General features: G+C 42.3%; 1 long non-coding RNA gene and 1 pseudogene across 1 annotated transcript in view; both read right to left on the reverse strand.

Moving 5' to 3' along the window:
- Positions 1-17,017, reverse strand: part of LOC110344005 (uncharacterized) — a 35,763-nt gene that overhangs the window by 9,802 nt on the left and 8,944 nt on the right. The window contains exon 2 of the long non-coding RNA XR_015446972.1: positions 8,612-8,748. This is a non-coding gene — a long non-coding RNA (uncharacterized LOC110344005). The remainder of the gene's footprint in view (positions 1-8,611; positions 8,749-17,017) is intronic.
- Positions 11,816-13,508, reverse strand: LOC147821476 (transcription factor BTF3 pseudogene; annotated as a pseudogene).

Below are 17,017 nucleotides of genomic sequence, written 5' to 3' on the forward strand. Positions count from 1 at the left end.
TAGAGAAGGAAAAGCAAAGCAGTAAAACTTCTGGAGGCATCTGGCAACTTCTATTGTATTCTAGGCTTTTGGGTTTGGAGGAGAGAATTGTACGTGCTTATTGACAAACTAAAAAGACATGGAATCAGCTGGAACCAGTTTCACGAGAAACCTATTTAGAGATTATTGAGAGATCATTGCTCATGAGTGCCCCTGGGGTCTCAGACCGGGGCATGTGACTAACCACATTCTGTTCTGCATTTGAGAGGATCCTGATCTATTCAATTTTCTCCGTGTCTCTACAGTTTCCTGCATGCTTGGTCCTCACTGATATTTTAGCAGCTCTCCTACAATGGTAGCCAGGGTAGGCCGTCCACCTACCCTTCATCTAGTGCTGCGGGGAGTAACTGGCCACAGCACACTTCTGTCTGGTCCCTCCCCGCTGCCTGTGCTCCTGCTTCTCCTTCCTTCATCTTCTTCCCATAAGAAAATCAAAGCCAACTCCTCCAAGGTTTTCCATTCCAGAAATTAAGACTGAACCCAAGGGGTACCACTGTCACAGGTCAATCTCGAGCTAAAACTCCCCATATATGTCTCTTTTTTTCCATTTTTATTAGCACGTGTTTGCAGCGCATGGTTACCTTCCTTGTGGGGAGCTGTAGTTGCAGTCTGAGGTTTGATAGTCTCGTTAACACTGTACCCTAACCTCTTCCTCATCTCCAAAAGGTTTGAGTGCTTGATACGTGCTAGATACTCCTCCGGGAACTTCATAGAAAATATTTCCACTTTGCCACAATTTATTCAGCGACCCAGCTTTTGCTGTTTTCAAGCTTTAAGGAGCATCTGTAACTTGTTACTGAGAGTTCTCCCTGTGACTGAAGTTAAGCATCACAGGAAATCCATCCAGCAGGTGACTAAACTGTGAGGAGCGTGTAGGAGGAAGCAGCTCTGAGAATCATGGTGTTGTGAGCATACACACACCTGTTTCACACCTGTCACCCTTCTGGTGTGCCGAAGCCATGTGCTGGCAGGGGTGCAGGGATGTGATTTTCTCCCTGACGATTCTGATATATCCCATCTTCTTCTACCTGCCACCTTCATTTTTCTGACTCACTGGGGTAAGTTGGGAGAAAACCTTCAGTCTTCAGTGCTGTGCTCAGGCTCTGTTCCCCAGCCCTGCCTTCTCACTGTGACATCCCACCCTCCTACCGCCCTTCAACTGCCCCAAGTTTTTGCTGAGGGTCTCTTGGTAAGTCTCAGCCAATTGTGGGGCCTCTAGAAAGAAAAGAGATATATCTGGTGGAAATGGAGAGAAGAATTAACCCATAAAAGCCTTTGAAAACAGCTGAGTGTTTGTAAAGGAGAAAGGACACTGTGGGTTAGCCAAGGTGTATGCCTATCTTTTGTCTCCTCACACTCCAGAGCGGTGCTTCTCAACCTGGAGTCCTCCTTCCTCAGGGACATCTGGCAAAGTCTGGGGGTGTTTTTGATTGTCACAGCTGGGCTTGGGCTACTAGCATGCAGTAGGTAAAGGCCTGGAGTGCAGCTAAACAGCTACTATCTTAGTTTCTTTTCTCATTACTGAGACAAAATACCTGACGCCCAAAGTTAAAGGAGAAAAGGTTTATTTCAGCTCATAGTTTGTAGAGGTTTCAGTCCATAGTTGGCTGGCCCCAAGGCAGGGCAGCATGGCAGAGGGGCATCACAGAGGGGAAATTCATGAAAAAGCAGCAGGAGGCATTGAAGCAGCAGCAGGCGCCTCCCTTCCCTCTCTCCCTTTACATTCCATCCAGGCTGCCAGCGTATTGATTGTGCCACTCACCCCTGGTGGGGCTGCCATTATCCACACCCTTACTCCCAGTATCACACTCTTAATCTACGTTCCCGCATCCTAAGCCAGCTACCTTTGGAACTCTCTACCTATGACCACGTGAGGCTCTGTGGGGACATCTAGATACAAGCCATAACAACTACAACGAATGGAACCCCCCAGAATTGCCCAGCCCCAAATACTGATGGTGCCCAGATGAAGAAGCCCTGCTGCAGAGACTCTTCTTCTCTAGCTACCAGGTATGGATGAAGCAGAGGCAAGGCTCTCAGCCGTGACTTTTCTTAGCCCTGTCCTTTCTCCTGTCCCCTGACCAATGTTCTACTTCCCTCCCTGTCCACATGGAAGGATTCTAGTGTTTTATCAGAAAGATTTATGGGCCTGAAGTAATTTCCTGAGTTTCTCAGTCTGTAGTTGGTGAATTTTTAAGGTCCCTTGAGCAAAGTGACTCCTTATCTCTTGTATGAAATCTGGGAACTCATGGAGTGACAAGAATAGCCTGAATCCCAGTGCTCTGGGAACATGATCTGTGACCTGCAGTGTTGAAGGATCCCTGTCCTTAAATGGCCGTGAGCCATGATCACTAGACTTCTCCTTTAGAGTGTTCTGTTTCTCTAACCTCGCACCCTTTGGGGTGTTTGCTATACTTCGCTGTTGCTCCATGCCTTGATTCAGTCTCCAGGGCCACTTTGCACCCCATGTCATTATGAACAGTGTAGCTACTGAACTTGTGAGGGCAACGAGGAGCTAGAATTGGTGCTGTTATTAGTTGTTTAATAAATTATTTTCTGAGAAAAATATATGTTCTGAAGAAAGAAGTCCTATGTGGGTTTCTTATTTAAATGATTACTATTTTGATCTGAGTATATTTTGTTGCTATTCATCACGTTTCATTATAGGCCTTGTGTACATTCCTTGTGAACTGTTGCTTAAGATGAGTCTGCAGAAAGGACCTGAGAAGATTTAACACTGAGAAAAGGGAACAAGCGTTCATACTTTCAAACCTATCTGCAATATGCTTATACTAGTGTTGGTACCACATCTGCCGAGGGCAGAGTTGGGAAGCACAGAGAAGCAGTTGATATGTGTTCTCATCAAAGACTTGAACGCAGAGCTAGGCCCATATGTCTACCATGCTTTGGGGACTACACGAAGCATCTATTTCATCCTCACAATCCTGTAAGTTGGGATGAGGATGTTAAGGTTTAGCAATCTTAAGAGAATTCCTGTTAGGGTTTATATCTGATGTCCCCCCAAAGCCAATGTGGTCATAGGTGAGGCTTTTGAAGGGTAACCGAGTCATGGAGGAGCTGTCCCTAAATGTGACATTAGGAGGTGGGGCCTGATCCAAGGCTTATCACTGGGGGTTTGACCCGGCAAGGTCTATCACCCTCTCCAGCTCCTCCCCACTTTCGCTTCCTGGCTGCCATGACATGAGCAGCTTTCCTTGGCCTGGCCCTTCCACCATGCCTGCCTGCCTTGGTGCCAGACAACTATGGACTAAAACATGAGCCAGAAAGAAGCTCTTCTCCTAAGTTGTGGGTGTCAGGTATTGTGTCCTAGAGACAAGGAAATCAATGAAGTAACTCCTCAGGGACGTATAACTGAGGAATGAGCTCAGACTGATCTAGCTCCAAGGCTCATATTTGATAGTAATAGTGACTCCATTATTGAGGACATTTTATGAAATAGATATTCTGTTAAGCCTTGTATATACATTATTTTATTTTAAATGCCACAACTCCTTTTCATCTGAGTATTTTATAGACAGGGAAACAGAAGCTTAGAGAGCTCGGCCCAAGTTAGAACTGGTGAATAAATCACACAGCACAGATTTGGCACAGCTGTGCCTGCCTGTAAAGCTCACACTTTTACAGAATACACTGTACTGCCTCCACACACACCATTTCCACTCTAGGAGACCTACATGCATCATCTCATCAAATTCTACAACCACTCTCATGGCAAGTAATGTCAGTCCCATTTTGCAGATGGAAAAAGTAAAGATCAGAGAGTGTAGATAACACTAACCAAGGCCACTCACCTCTCACCACATGTGAATTATGTAAGGAATGTTTAGTAGTACTCTGATGAGCTTTACTTTTGAGGAAACAGTATAATTTTTAAAAAATGAAAAAAACTGTGTTCCACCTGCCCACTTACACACAGACACACACACACACGTTAACACAGAATTAGGTGATGTTGTATTCATTGCTTTGGAAAGATGCCTATAAGACAGTAAGTGCAGATATATATAGATAGATAGATAGATAGATAGATAGATAGATAGATAGATATATTGTTTGTTTGTTTGTTTGTTTGTTTTGGTACCAGGTATTGAACTTGGGTCCTTGTGCTTGCGGAGCAGGTGCCGGAACCACTGAGCTAAATCCCCGGCCCTAGTGCAGATATTTTTAAAAAATTGTAAAGCAATAGGTCTTTACTCTTACATGTACATGGAAAATTTCTGGAAAGTACACCTAAGACACCCGTGGTGGTAGTCAAGTTTAGAGCAAGAGATTTGACAGGGAACCAATAGAGGTTTTAGGTGACTCTTTTACCTTTCACTTCATACCCTTCTAACTAATGCTCACCCTTCCTTTAAAAATATACATTTATATTTATATATATTTATATATTTTCTTTCAGAGAAGCTCCTACCTTGAGGACATACATTCATCTAGGTGTGATTTAGGGTAATTGGTTGTCAACATGCTGGCGTTTTTAGTGAGACCTGGGGTGTGGGACCTGACATCTGTAATACAAAGGTTAACCAGGCGGGTGCAAGCGAGGGCAGGAAAGTGACTTTTAGAGAACCTGCAGGTTAGGTAAGCAGCTGAGCCTTGGGCAGCTGGGTTATTGATCCCCTGAGCTGATTGCCTAAGCAAGGCGAAGCTGGGGAAGTCCCAATCTGAGGGTGAGGCTCAGCAATGCTGCTTCTAGGGGATTGAGGTTGACTCCAGAGCTTGGATTCACCTAGCCAAGAATGCAGCAGGTCTCAGCCTGATCCTAACACTTTAACACCAAACTTTTTTTTTTTGGTACCGGCGATCGAACTCGGGTCCTTCCGCTTGTGCGGCAGGTGGCGAAACCACTGAGCTAAATCCCCGGCCCAACACCAAACTTTTAAAGTCCTGCTAACAGACACATTTGAAAATCTACAAATTGGGTTCTTTCTGTGTTCAGAGAGAAACACAAGAAACTCCTCAGTCATGGAGGTTTTGTCAAATTGAGAGTCGAAAGAACTGAATTCTAATTCTGACTCTGCTAGTAGCTAAAGCTATGAACTTGGGCACATCTTTTAACCTCTCCGAGCTCTGATTTATTTGTAAACTTCTACAGTTGGGCTTAAATGATGAAAAATGCTACTGTTCCTAATTTAGGCCTTTGCAGTGTAAGACTTTTAGTGTGTACATTTTGCTGTTCATTGTTCCCTTGACTCTTTGTTTTCGGAAAGTCTATGTTTGCTACAAGTGCAAATAGAAATTTATTTATGCATAAATATACATTGTCACACTTTTCAAATGTTCTTCGAGGGCTTCCTTAATTTGCTCCCCACCCCACCCCCCACCCCTGCAAGCCTTTTCTTCACTACTGCTCCCCTAGCAAGTTCTGAGACCTCAGCCAAAGCCCCGGGGCACCAGTGGCTTCCATGGGCACAAAGAAGAGCTCAGCATGTGTAATGATGAGCTTATAAAATCTCGTCTTCCAGACTCCAGGCTTTTATATGGGCAAATTGGCCGGGCTGATTTCAGGAAGGCATTTAAAGTGCTGCAAGAGGCACCAAGAAGGCATTTGTAGGGAAGGGGGCCGTTTCTGCCCTGGCCCAATTTTGCACGCTAGTAGCCTGATTCCTAATTCCCAGCACACACCCCCTGCACACTCTGCCAGATTTGGTCCTGTAACTTCACTTCCACACAGCTAGGCATGTCGCTATCAAAATTAAAGTCAGAAGCCTGATGAGAGAAAACATTTGCAGCATATACAACAAAGCTTATTTGTCATAATAAACATAAAAAATTCAAACAAGTGAATGTTTTAAAATATCAGTGAATGCAAAAAATGGGCAAAGAATTTGAATAGCTAATTTATAGGAAAAGAAAGGTAAAAAAAACCCCCAATATATGTAAAGATTCACAAATAATGAAATACAAATAAAAACAATGATTGCTTTTTGGGGAAAATAATTGGTTTTTAAACCTATTTCTGGAATTAAGAGTTAGGGTCCCCCTACGTTCCCCAGATTGGCCCTGAGCTCCTGGGTTGAAGTGATCCTCCTGCCTGCCATCGTTCCCAGATATCTCATTTAACCTAGAAATGTGTAAAACTGAAAATACTGATACTACTCCAGCGTGGGTAGGGAAAAAATATATTCCCATACATGTTTACAAGAAGTATAAACTTGCATTTTTCTGTAGTCCTGGGGACGGAACCCAGGGCTTTGTACACACTAGGCCAGCACTCTACCACTGAGCTAGCTATAGCCCCAAGTCTTCCTTTTTAATTTTGCGGGAAGCTTTCACTAAATTGTCCAGGCTGGCCTCAAACTCGCAGTCTTCCTGGTTTCATCTCCCGAGAAGCTAGGATTACAGGCATCCATCATTGCACCTGGCGTGGTAGTTTTGGGAGGGTAATTTGGAAATATCTATTCAGATTTTAAAAATGCATACACCACATCTAGGAATCAACCCTACTGAAATATTAATGTAAGTATGAAAATATACCAGGATATTTTCTGCAATGTCATCCATAATAAGAAATGCAAGGCTATCAGGTAAGGGCAAACAGTCCAATTTTCATTATCCCTATAAGATGATACTATGAAGCTGTTGGAAAGAATATTTGGGATTTTTATGTACTGATATGGCAGATTATCTATAACAGTGATGAGTAAAAAAACCTATAGTGAAAGGAGTTTTCTCTACAAGTGAGAAAAAGAACTGCACATAGGAGTTGAAGGGAGGGCTGGGCAAGGGTGAAAAATAAGAATCAAGAGAGACTATGGAAAGATGCAAATTTCCAATGATGAATGTCATTATATTGTATACCTAGAATGTACCAGTGATTAGAATGAATAATCGATAATGTAAAATAGGAAGAAAAGGTCCAAAGGGGTAGGGATAGTGGGAGGGGCAGGGGAAAGGAAAGAAGGGAAAGGAAAAATGATGAGAAATGGAAAAAATGGAAATAAAGTCTTTGTAAATAGGGAAGGGTGGAGGGCGTGAAGGGAGGGCTAGGAATGGGGAAAAAATAAGAACCAAGATGCATTATGTAAAGGTACAATTCCCAATGAGAAATGTAATTGTGTTGTATACCTACAATGTACCAATAAAAGAATTTAATACAAAAAAAAAAAGAACTGCACGTATAATGTGACCGCATGCATATTTTATGTCTGTGTCTGACCAGTGACAAGTATGAAGATCAGAAAGAAGCTAGCAGTGGTTCTCATGTGGAAAGTATGATCAGAGGTGAGGAGCTTTTCTTAGTTTACATCACTCATGTAATGAGATTGTCATATTCCACCCACCAAATTCATGTGACCTAACTGCTGATGTCAGAGTATTGTTTTTTGTTTGTTTCTGGTTTTTTTTGGGGGGGGGGTGCCAGGGATCGAACTCAGGACCCTGTGCTTGTGAGGCAGGCAGCAGAACCACTGAGCCAAACCCCCGGCCCCCGAGAGTATTTTTTTTTCCCTTAAGTTTATTGGTACATTTTAGGTATACAATACAGTTACATTCATCATTGGGAACTTGTACCTTTACATGATGTATCTTGGTTCTTATTTTTTCCCCATTCCCCAGCCCTCCCTCCACCCACTCCACCCTTCCCTATTTACAAAGACTTTGTTTCCATTTTTTTCTCATATTTTTTCTTTTCCCTTCCCCTACCCCTCCCACTTCCCCTACTCCTTTAGACCTTTTTTCCTATTTCACAATATCAGTTATACATTTTGATCCTTATTTACACTTTTAGTTTTTCACACCAGAGAAACTATTCGGTATTTACATATGTGTATCCTATTTATTTCACTTAAGAGTATCGCCTCAAAAAAAAAAACCAGGGGCCAGGGATTTAGCTCAGTGGCTCCGCTGCCTGCCTCAAAAGCCCAAGGACCCTAGTTCAATTTCCGGTACCAGAAAAAAATTTTGAGGCCAGGGATTTAGCTCAGTGGTTTCACCGGTGCAAGGACCCGAGTTCGATCCCCGGTACCAAAAAAAAAAAAAAAAAAAAAAGAGTATCGCCTCAATGTGCATCCACTGACCTATAAATGTCTCTAGTTTCTCGTTCTTTATGGCTGAGTAGTACTCCATTTTATATAAAAAAAAAAACCCACATCTTCTTTATTCAGACTCCAGCTGATGGGCACTGGGCTTTTTCCAAGCTTTAGCTATTACAAACTGTGCCGCTATAAACATGAGTGAGCATATATCACTGTGGTATGATTCTTTTAAACTCTTTTGGGAAAATACCCAGCAGGGGAATAGCTGGATCAAATGGGACCTCTAATCCTAGTTCTTCGAGGTGTCTCCATACTGATTTCCACAGTGGTTGCACCAGTCTGCACTCCCACCAACAATGGAGAAGGGTTCCTTTCTCCCCACACCCCCGCCAGCATTTGTTATTGGTTGATTTCTTGATAGCAGCCATTCTTTCTAGGGTGAGGTGGAATCCCAGAGTATTGTTTTTAAAAGAGGTAAAGTTGAATATAATCATCAGGGTGGGACCCTAATCTGACAGGACTAGTGTACCTCTAAAAAGAGGAAAGAGGGCCAGTGATGGAATTGGTAGCATGCTTGCCTGGGCTTTATGAGGCCCTGAGTTCCAGCCCCAGCTGCACTCCTCCGCTGGCCAGGTGCACACAGGTGCAGGCTGAAGAGAAGCCTCACCAGAAACCAGACTCAGACACCTTGATCTTCTCCTTCCAGTCTCCAAGCCTGGAAGAAAAGAATGAAGAAAATTAATGTTTGTTGTTTAAACTACCCGGTCTGTGGTATCTTTTTATGGCAGTCTGAACACACTGGCAGACATGCGTATACGTGTGTGTGTGTGTGTGTGTGTGTGTGTCTGTGTGTGTGTATATATATTAGATATATAATATAAAATATATATTATATATATATACAGAGAGAGAGAGATTAATTGATTTAGACTCTTCTCCTTGGATATTGTTTGTTGGAGAAACTGGGGATTTAATCCAGGGCCTTTGTACTGAGCTAATCCCTAGCACTTTTTAATTTTTAAAAAAATTTTGAGGTGAGGTTTTGCCAAGTCAGGTAATTGAACCTGTGACCTTCCTCCCTCAGCCTCCCTCAGTGCCATCATATCTGACTTTTATTTTTGTAGATGCTTTAAAAAGCTGACCCTCAGGCTGGGGATTTAGCTCAGTGGTACCACACCTGCCTCGAAAGTGCAAGGTCATGAGTTTGATCTCCGGTACCAAAAAAAGAGCTGGCCCTCTGGGGCAGTAACTTTTCATTAATGTATCCATTAGGGTTAGGTGGCAGACAGCAGAAGTCACGTGTATTAATGAGGATAATTAATATTACCTGCTGCAACAGACAAATCTGCAGAGCTCAGTACCTTTGTACCACCAAGATTTACTTTTTGCTCACATCTGATCAGGACTCTGTTTTGCAGAAACACTCAGGGTCCCAGGCTGTGGGGCTGAGGACATAGCTCAGGGTAGAGCATCTGTGATCCTCAGTACCACCAGAAAAGCAAACATGGTCTGGGCTGATGGAGGAGTGTGTGTCTCATTACAACATTCCCCTAACGTGTGGTTTCAGAGTTAGCCAGTGTGGAAGATGAGAGCTACAGGACTGAGTGAGGCCGGAAGAGCAAGTACTGCCAAACTAGCCCCACATCCCCACCTAACAGGAAAGGAGACTGGGAAATAGAGGGACTCAAGGGTATTGGATGAATTATTAAATGTTTTCATCATATTTCTTGTCCCCCCGTCATACTGAGGTACTAACCCCCCAGTGTCCAGAATGTGACTTTATTTGAAAGAAGTCTTTAGGAGGCAATAAAGTGAACATGAAGTCACTAGAGTGAGCGCTCATTCCATACGGCCAGGTCTGTAGAGGTGGGGAAGCAGGGCACAGGTGGACATGCACAGAGGGCAGGTGACGTGGACACAGGCTGTAGAGGAAGCAGAGATTGGGGTTACTCTGCTGTAAGCTGAGAGATGCTTGGGGTCACCAGAAACTAGGACAAGGGAAAGGGACAGGTCCTCCCTTGCTGCCCTCAAAAGGAACCGATCTTGCTGACATTTCCATCTTCCACTTCCAGCCTCAGAACTGTGAGAGACAAATTTCTGCTGATGTAAACTGACCAGGGTTCAATGCTTTGCTTGAGCAGCCCCAGGAAACTGGGACACGCTCGCTCTCAAGTTCATGTGGAGAGAGGGGCAAGGCAGGGAATCTGACACCTACAGATCTGCTAGAATGCCTAGGAAAACAGGCTGGAAGCTACACGTGCAGGAATCACGCCCAGAGCAATGTCAGATAACTGGGTGAGCCAGAAGTTTCAGAGGCACTGACCACAATCAGGAGCAGATTCTTAGGAAACTCAGAATCTGGAAGAGGTCACAGAACTAACACCAAGAACTAGGTTTTGCCTCCCAAGGTCTGAGAGAAGCCTTGTGTGGCTGCTCTGTGCTCTCACAATTTGACTGAATTAACACATCTGTTTTATATACCTGACTCTAAGGATATTGGGGAATTGCAACTTTTAGCCTTTCAGCTTCTGAAGGAAAGAAAAACATGAGAGATTCAGATAAATTTTGAATTAACTGCTTTGTGTGTGTGTGTCTTTCTCTGAGGTACTGGGGATTGAACCTAGAATCACACCTGCTAGGCAAGCACTCTACCGCTGAGCTACATTCCCTGCTCTCTCTTTTCCTTTTTGGTTCTATTTTTTTTCTTTGTTACAACTTATATTCTTATATACAACTTACACTGATGCAAATGAAATTTGATCTATAGTACCATTAATAACATGATATACTCTGACGTGTACAAATGACTAGAATACTAGTAATAGCTAACAAAAGAAACACCATGTCCACCCTTTTAATCCCCCTGGCCCACCACAGACTTGTTGCAGTGTGAAGACAGTAGGGACCCATTAGGGATAAAACACACACCAAATTCTGGTAAGACTTATTTTGGGAGGCAAATGAAGAAGATTTTCTTAAATAATCTTGTTTGTACACAGTAAAAGCCTCAAAAAACATTTGCTGATATAAAATAAAGTGATTAAAAAACTTTTTTAAAGTGTTTTTGAATGGTAAGCAACCACTTTCCTTTGTCACACAAAAATGTGAACTACAGGGGCTGGGGATTTAGCTCAGTGGTTTCGCCGCCTGCTCCGCAAGTGCAAGGACCTGAGTTTGATCCCCAGTACCAAAAAAAAAAATGTGAACTACATATAAGTCAGGGGACCTCACCCTCTCATGGGTATAGGCGGAATACTCCAAGACTACTTTCGTTCTGAAAGGTAAGATGGCCTAAAACCTTTCAATACTTCTCCATGTAACAATATAAACTGAGTCAGAATGAGTCAACATCTAGAAAAACATGGGTGACTAAATAGGAAGCCATATACTAAGACTAATTTGCTTCTGCATTCCTGTTCTTCAAAATTTTAAGCAAAAAACCTCTGCATGAAGTTGTTACATCCCCTGATATGCTGCTTTCAGCTCTGAACAAAATCCCTATTGGACTATAATTAAAAATATCAAAAGATTATTGGCAATACTGATGATAAAACTGAAAAAAACCGTAACCATAGTCAATGACAATTTGTTATATTTCAAAATAAAGATCCCAAAGGTTCCCAACACAAAAATGATAAATGAGGGAAATGCTAAGTACACTAGTATATTTTAAAAATCACTTCTAAACTGTATGTAGTTATCAGCAAAGCCCAAAATTTATAATTTTATCCGTTCCAACTAATAAAGGTAAAAAAAATCTTAAATCTCTGACCCCAAGCAAATAGAAAATATTCTATTAAATCAAGAATAACCATAGCAAGCTAGACAAATTACTATAAACACCAAGAATACTTGCTTAAAATTAATAATTTGTTTTTTAGTTTTTCTCTCTAAATCTAAAGATAGTCATATCAACTTAGAGGCCTGTATCACAAAAATGTGCTGTTAAATGATTAGAACCCAGTAAAACCAATAGGAAGCACATACTGTTTGGGCAGAGCTTCAGCCAGCCTCCTTAAACTAGTCAGACTGTCTGCACCGAGCTGGTTCAAGATGCTGGGTAGCATTTCTGTCAGCTGTTTCGTCTCAGCATGGCCTGTCATGGTGAAAGTGTTTGCTGCCAGAGATGCCTGAACTTTTGGGTTGTTGAAGAGGATCACTGTTCCTTGGTTTGTAAACATATTCACCTCTTCAACACCAGAGATATTGTTTACCCCTAACTTCATTAATGAGAACTGAAGTTTTTTTATCATCTGCTGTAGCTGTTCTATGAACCAACTTCTTCCTGCGAGCAGTTCCTTTCCCACCAATGCGCACTTGTGCCTGCAATTTGGTGCGTTTTTCCTGGTTCATGATAGTTTCTTTCATGATCTTGTTGGAGCAGTTTTGGGGAAGTGCAGGGGACTAGGGCTGGCGCTCGGTGGGTCTTGGGCGGACCAGATGAGATTAGGCGCGCGCGCGTGCACACACACACACACACACACACACACACACGGGCACACAAGATGGCAGATAGAGGGTCTTTTTTTTTCCTAACATTTTTCCACCTCCTATTACATGTTCTATGCCCATTCCAACAATGGCCATTTTTTTCTAGTTTATACTCTCTAGGTAAGTGCACCTTTTCTAAATTTGTCCAAGTGTCTCCATCTCCACTATACCTTCCTGTCTTCCTCCACCATACCATCATCTCTGACTTGCATCACTGCCAAGACTCCTTGATTTCCCTTTTTCTCACCTCATCCCTGTCCACTGTGATGGGGGTTGGTTTGCAAAAGGCATAAGATCATGCATCTCCCCTGCTCTCTCTCACTTTGTTATGTTTTTTTTTTGGTATCAGGATCGAACTCGGGACCTTGTGCTTGCAAGGCAGGTGACAGAACCACTGGCTAAATCCCCGGCCCTCTCTCTCACTTTCTCTACTACCCTCAGGATTCACCACCAGCTTCTCTCCCTGGTGTGTTTTCCATGAGCTGACCTCGCACTGACTGGCCACCTGTCTTGTTCCATAGACCTTCATGCCCTACACTTCGTCACACTACAGCATCAAGAATGCACCAGTTTTCCCTTCCTCTTCATTGTTGAGCAAGCTGCTCCCTCTGCTGGTTTGAACGTTCTTGTCCTCCGTGGTTGACTCCTAGTCATTTATCTTTCCATCAATCCAGAAAGCACAGGCTATAGTGCTTGGCTTTCCTTTGGGAACACTCGCTTAATGACCAAGTTCGGTCCCTGTGATGAGGTCGTTAACCGAACTGGTTGCTAAATGAGGACCCGTACATAATATGTGCATTACTATATTCAGTATAAAGACATGGTCAAAGGAAACTCCAACTTGATGACTTTGCTTTTATTTGCATAACTCTTTACATGCAGTACTGTAATGTGTAACAAAAAATAAAACTACTGTACTGCACTGTACAGTGCAATCAGCAGAATTACAGGGCTGTTCTGTAGAAGAAGCCGCCATAAGGCTGCACTGCTGCTCACATTCCTGTGTCAAAAGTCCAAGTGGTGAGCCTTAAGTCCCAACAATTGATAACCAGGTAGGTCATTAAACAAGGAATACCTGTATTGGCATCAAACCCAGGGCCTCATACATGCTAGGCAAGCACTCCACCACTGAGTTACATCCCCAGCCCTTTTAAAATTTTATTTTGAAACAGGGTCTTATTACATTGCCTGGAGTGGCTTTGAATTTATACTCCTCCTACTACAACCTCCTTAGTAGCTAGGATTACAGATAGGCACCACAACACCAGGGTGTGTGCTGACTTGTTATAGGGAATGAGAAGGAGATTTGAGAAACACCAATCAATGTGTCCAATTGATGTGTCTTACATGCCTTTCCATGCTTTACAATTTGATGTAGTATTTAATACTGACTTTATGTTTTAATTTTTATTCTATTGGCTTTTACTTTTACTGCTGGTGTGCAGAGTGATACACACCTAAACCTGCTGTCTGGGTTTTGGGGTGGATCATTTTCTAGCTTTGTGTTAACCTAGTAGTACTGTTTATGTTATTCAGCAACTTACTTTGTTTTGGTGGTAGGTCATAGAGAAGAGGTTAGGAGTAAGGCTATGGCTTCTAAGAGAAAAGGATGCTTAGAATGTTCTCATACTTCATCGGTTTTAAAATAAAAACTTGTAAGTCTCTGACTAGCCCAGATGAGTTAAAATTGATATGAAAAACATTCATTCAACCATCCACCTATCCATTCGTCCATTTAGTCAAACATCAGTAATTGAGGAGGAATTAACATAAATGAAAACCATGATAGAGAAGTCAATCATCAGATAAACTTTTCCACATATTACTCATGCCATATTTAGTACTTTATCATACACATTGTGCCACTGATAGGTAAGTTTTATCTTACCGTGATTGCGGCATTTCTAGAAAACTGGTTCTTATTAAATTGATGCTGCCTAATACTGAATAGAAGGACTGGTGGGGGTATTCAAAAAAGTTGTGCAAAGTCTCTAATGGGGGGGGGGAGTGAAACCAAGCAAACAAAAGTCAAAATAAACCGATGTCTACTAGATCTAGCTGCTAAAGTCAGGATAGATGTCCCTTCTGCTCATCACAGTGTGCTAGTGAGTGAGCCTTGAGATATGCAAAGATAGCTAGCTAAGGGATGAAAACTAAATTTCTCTTCACCATAAAATGAGCAAATTGGGTTGGTGCAGGGGAGACAGAAAGGAAACCGGAAAAACAGAGGAGGAGGAGGGAGATTTGAGGTGCTTCTCAGAATGCCCAACATTATGGGAACCAAGAGTGTGAAGAAGTTAAGGAGAAAATGTAAGAAATGGGATAGGCGGAACAGTTCGAGGGATGTCTAATGTGTAATTTTCAGTTGTTGGTATTGCTGTTATGTGAAAATCACTATTATCCTCAGTAAAATATGGCACATGTTTCAAGGGTGGGAGGATTCAAAGGAGCTCCAACCAGTGAGTGTGGAGCAAACCCAGGCCTGCATCTGAACTCCTGTTGTGCTGTCCTTTACTCTTAATTGTGTTACCACACTGCCCTCTAAGGGCTGGCGCTGTCTTGCCACATTGAATTGCTAGTGTGGGAATCAGCTGGCCCACTTCGCCATCTGCAGACAATTTCCTGCAGCTGCTAACAAAGGCAGCCCAGAGAGCAGCGCAAATTGACTAAAGCTGTCTATCATCTTTGCAAAATACAGGGAGTTTCCAAAATATTACAAAGAGGCTTCCCTATCAGAGTTGGGTATTTTATACTAACATTGGACCCTCATCACTATAATTTCAACAGTACAGCTTGGCTGTATTGATGACTAAAATGTAGCTATAAAATGATATAGGACACTTGCTATACAAATAGTCTGAAGGACCTCTTTCAAGAGCTCTCTGCAGTTCTGAAGTCAAGTCAAATAAACTTCCCTTCATTCGAGACTTTAGGTGAGAACAGAGCCAGCCTACCGCCTGGCTGAGTGACTTGGCAGCTGTTCTGATGGAGAGTCCTATGCCAAGCAAGCCTCACATGCATTGGCTGGGTTTGACTATAAATCCAGGTTGCAACTGTACCAATTCAGAACCGCTTACATCTTTGTTATTCCAGACTTCCCAAGTTAAAAGGGGGGGGGGGATCCCAAATCCAGTAGATTGATATTATGCAACAAGTGTCATGTTAGTTAGTAGGGAAAACCACAATTTTTTTTTTTTTTTTGGTACCGGGGATCAAACTCAGGACCTTGAGCTCACGAGGCAGGTGCAGTACCACTGAGCTAAATCTTTGGCCCCAAAACCACAATATTTTAACACCATATTTATCTGAGGTCAGTACTGGGGAAGGGTAAGTACAAGTCTACAGATCCTCCCTGCCCTCCAACAAGAGCTGCATGCCAAATATGTACTTGGTAAGTAGATGTTGAATAAATAAGGGAATGAATAGAGAAATAAGGCAGTATGTATAGAAGTTGAGTTAGCCAGATAGCCTGTTTTTTGTTGCTGTTGTTGTTAAATTCTTTTATTGGTACATTGTAGGTATACAACACAATTACATTTCTCATTGGGAATTGTACCTTTACATAATGCATCTTGGTTCTTATTTTTTCCCCATTCCTAGTCTTCCCTTCACGTCCTCCACCCTTCCCTATTTACAAAGACTTTGTTTTCATTTTTTCCATTTCTCATCATTTTTCCTTTCCCTTCTTTCCTTTCCCCTGCCCCTCCCACTACCCCTACCCCTTTGGACCTTTTCTTCCTATTTTGCATTATCGATTATTCATTCTAATCATTGGTACATTTTAGGTATACAATATAATGACATTCATCATTGGAAATTTGCACCTTTCCATAATCTCTCTTGGTTCTTATTTTTCACCCTTGCCCAGCCCTCCCTTCAACCCCTCCAGTCCTCCCTATTTACAAAGATTTTGTTCCTATTTTTCCATTTTCTCATATTAATCCCATTCCCTTCTCAGCCTGTTTTAATCCCAGCTCTGCCACACACCAGCTACACAAATTTACCAATTTACTCAACTTCCTGGAGTCTTAGTTTCCACATCCATCCCACCATGCTATTATAAAATGCTTAGCAGTGTAGCACAGTGCTTCACACACAATAAGTGCTCAATAGTTTAATAATATTGTGTAAAAAGGGCAACAAGGAAAAGAGATGAGAGTGATTATGAGGATTGGGATTTCTATATTATGCATTATATATGTACCTTTAGAAACATGGGACAATTTTAGAATTGGGAAAAAATTTGAAGGTGGTTGAAAGAGTTTTACTTTGTTTCAAACCAATTTATTCCATGTGAGAGGAAAGATATCTCTGGGGACAGTGACTCACATCCATACAGTTTTATATCCAGAAAGAAAATATCTGTTTAAGCAAATTAGAAAATCCTCAGGGAATGACTCTTGCTTGGATTGGATCCATTCCCAGACTTTAGGTACAGAAGAATTGACCCTCAAACACGTCCATGTCCTAATTCCTGAACCTGTGAGCTTTAG

This window comes from Heterocephalus glaber, unplaced genomic scaffold (genome assembly GCF_053883595.1).
Source record: "Heterocephalus glaber isolate CG9 unplaced genomic scaffold, H.glaber_assembly_v1.0 deba00001733, whole genome shotgun sequence".
Lineage (NCBI taxonomy): Eukaryota > Metazoa > Chordata > Mammalia > Rodentia > Bathyergidae > Heterocephalus > Heterocephalus glaber.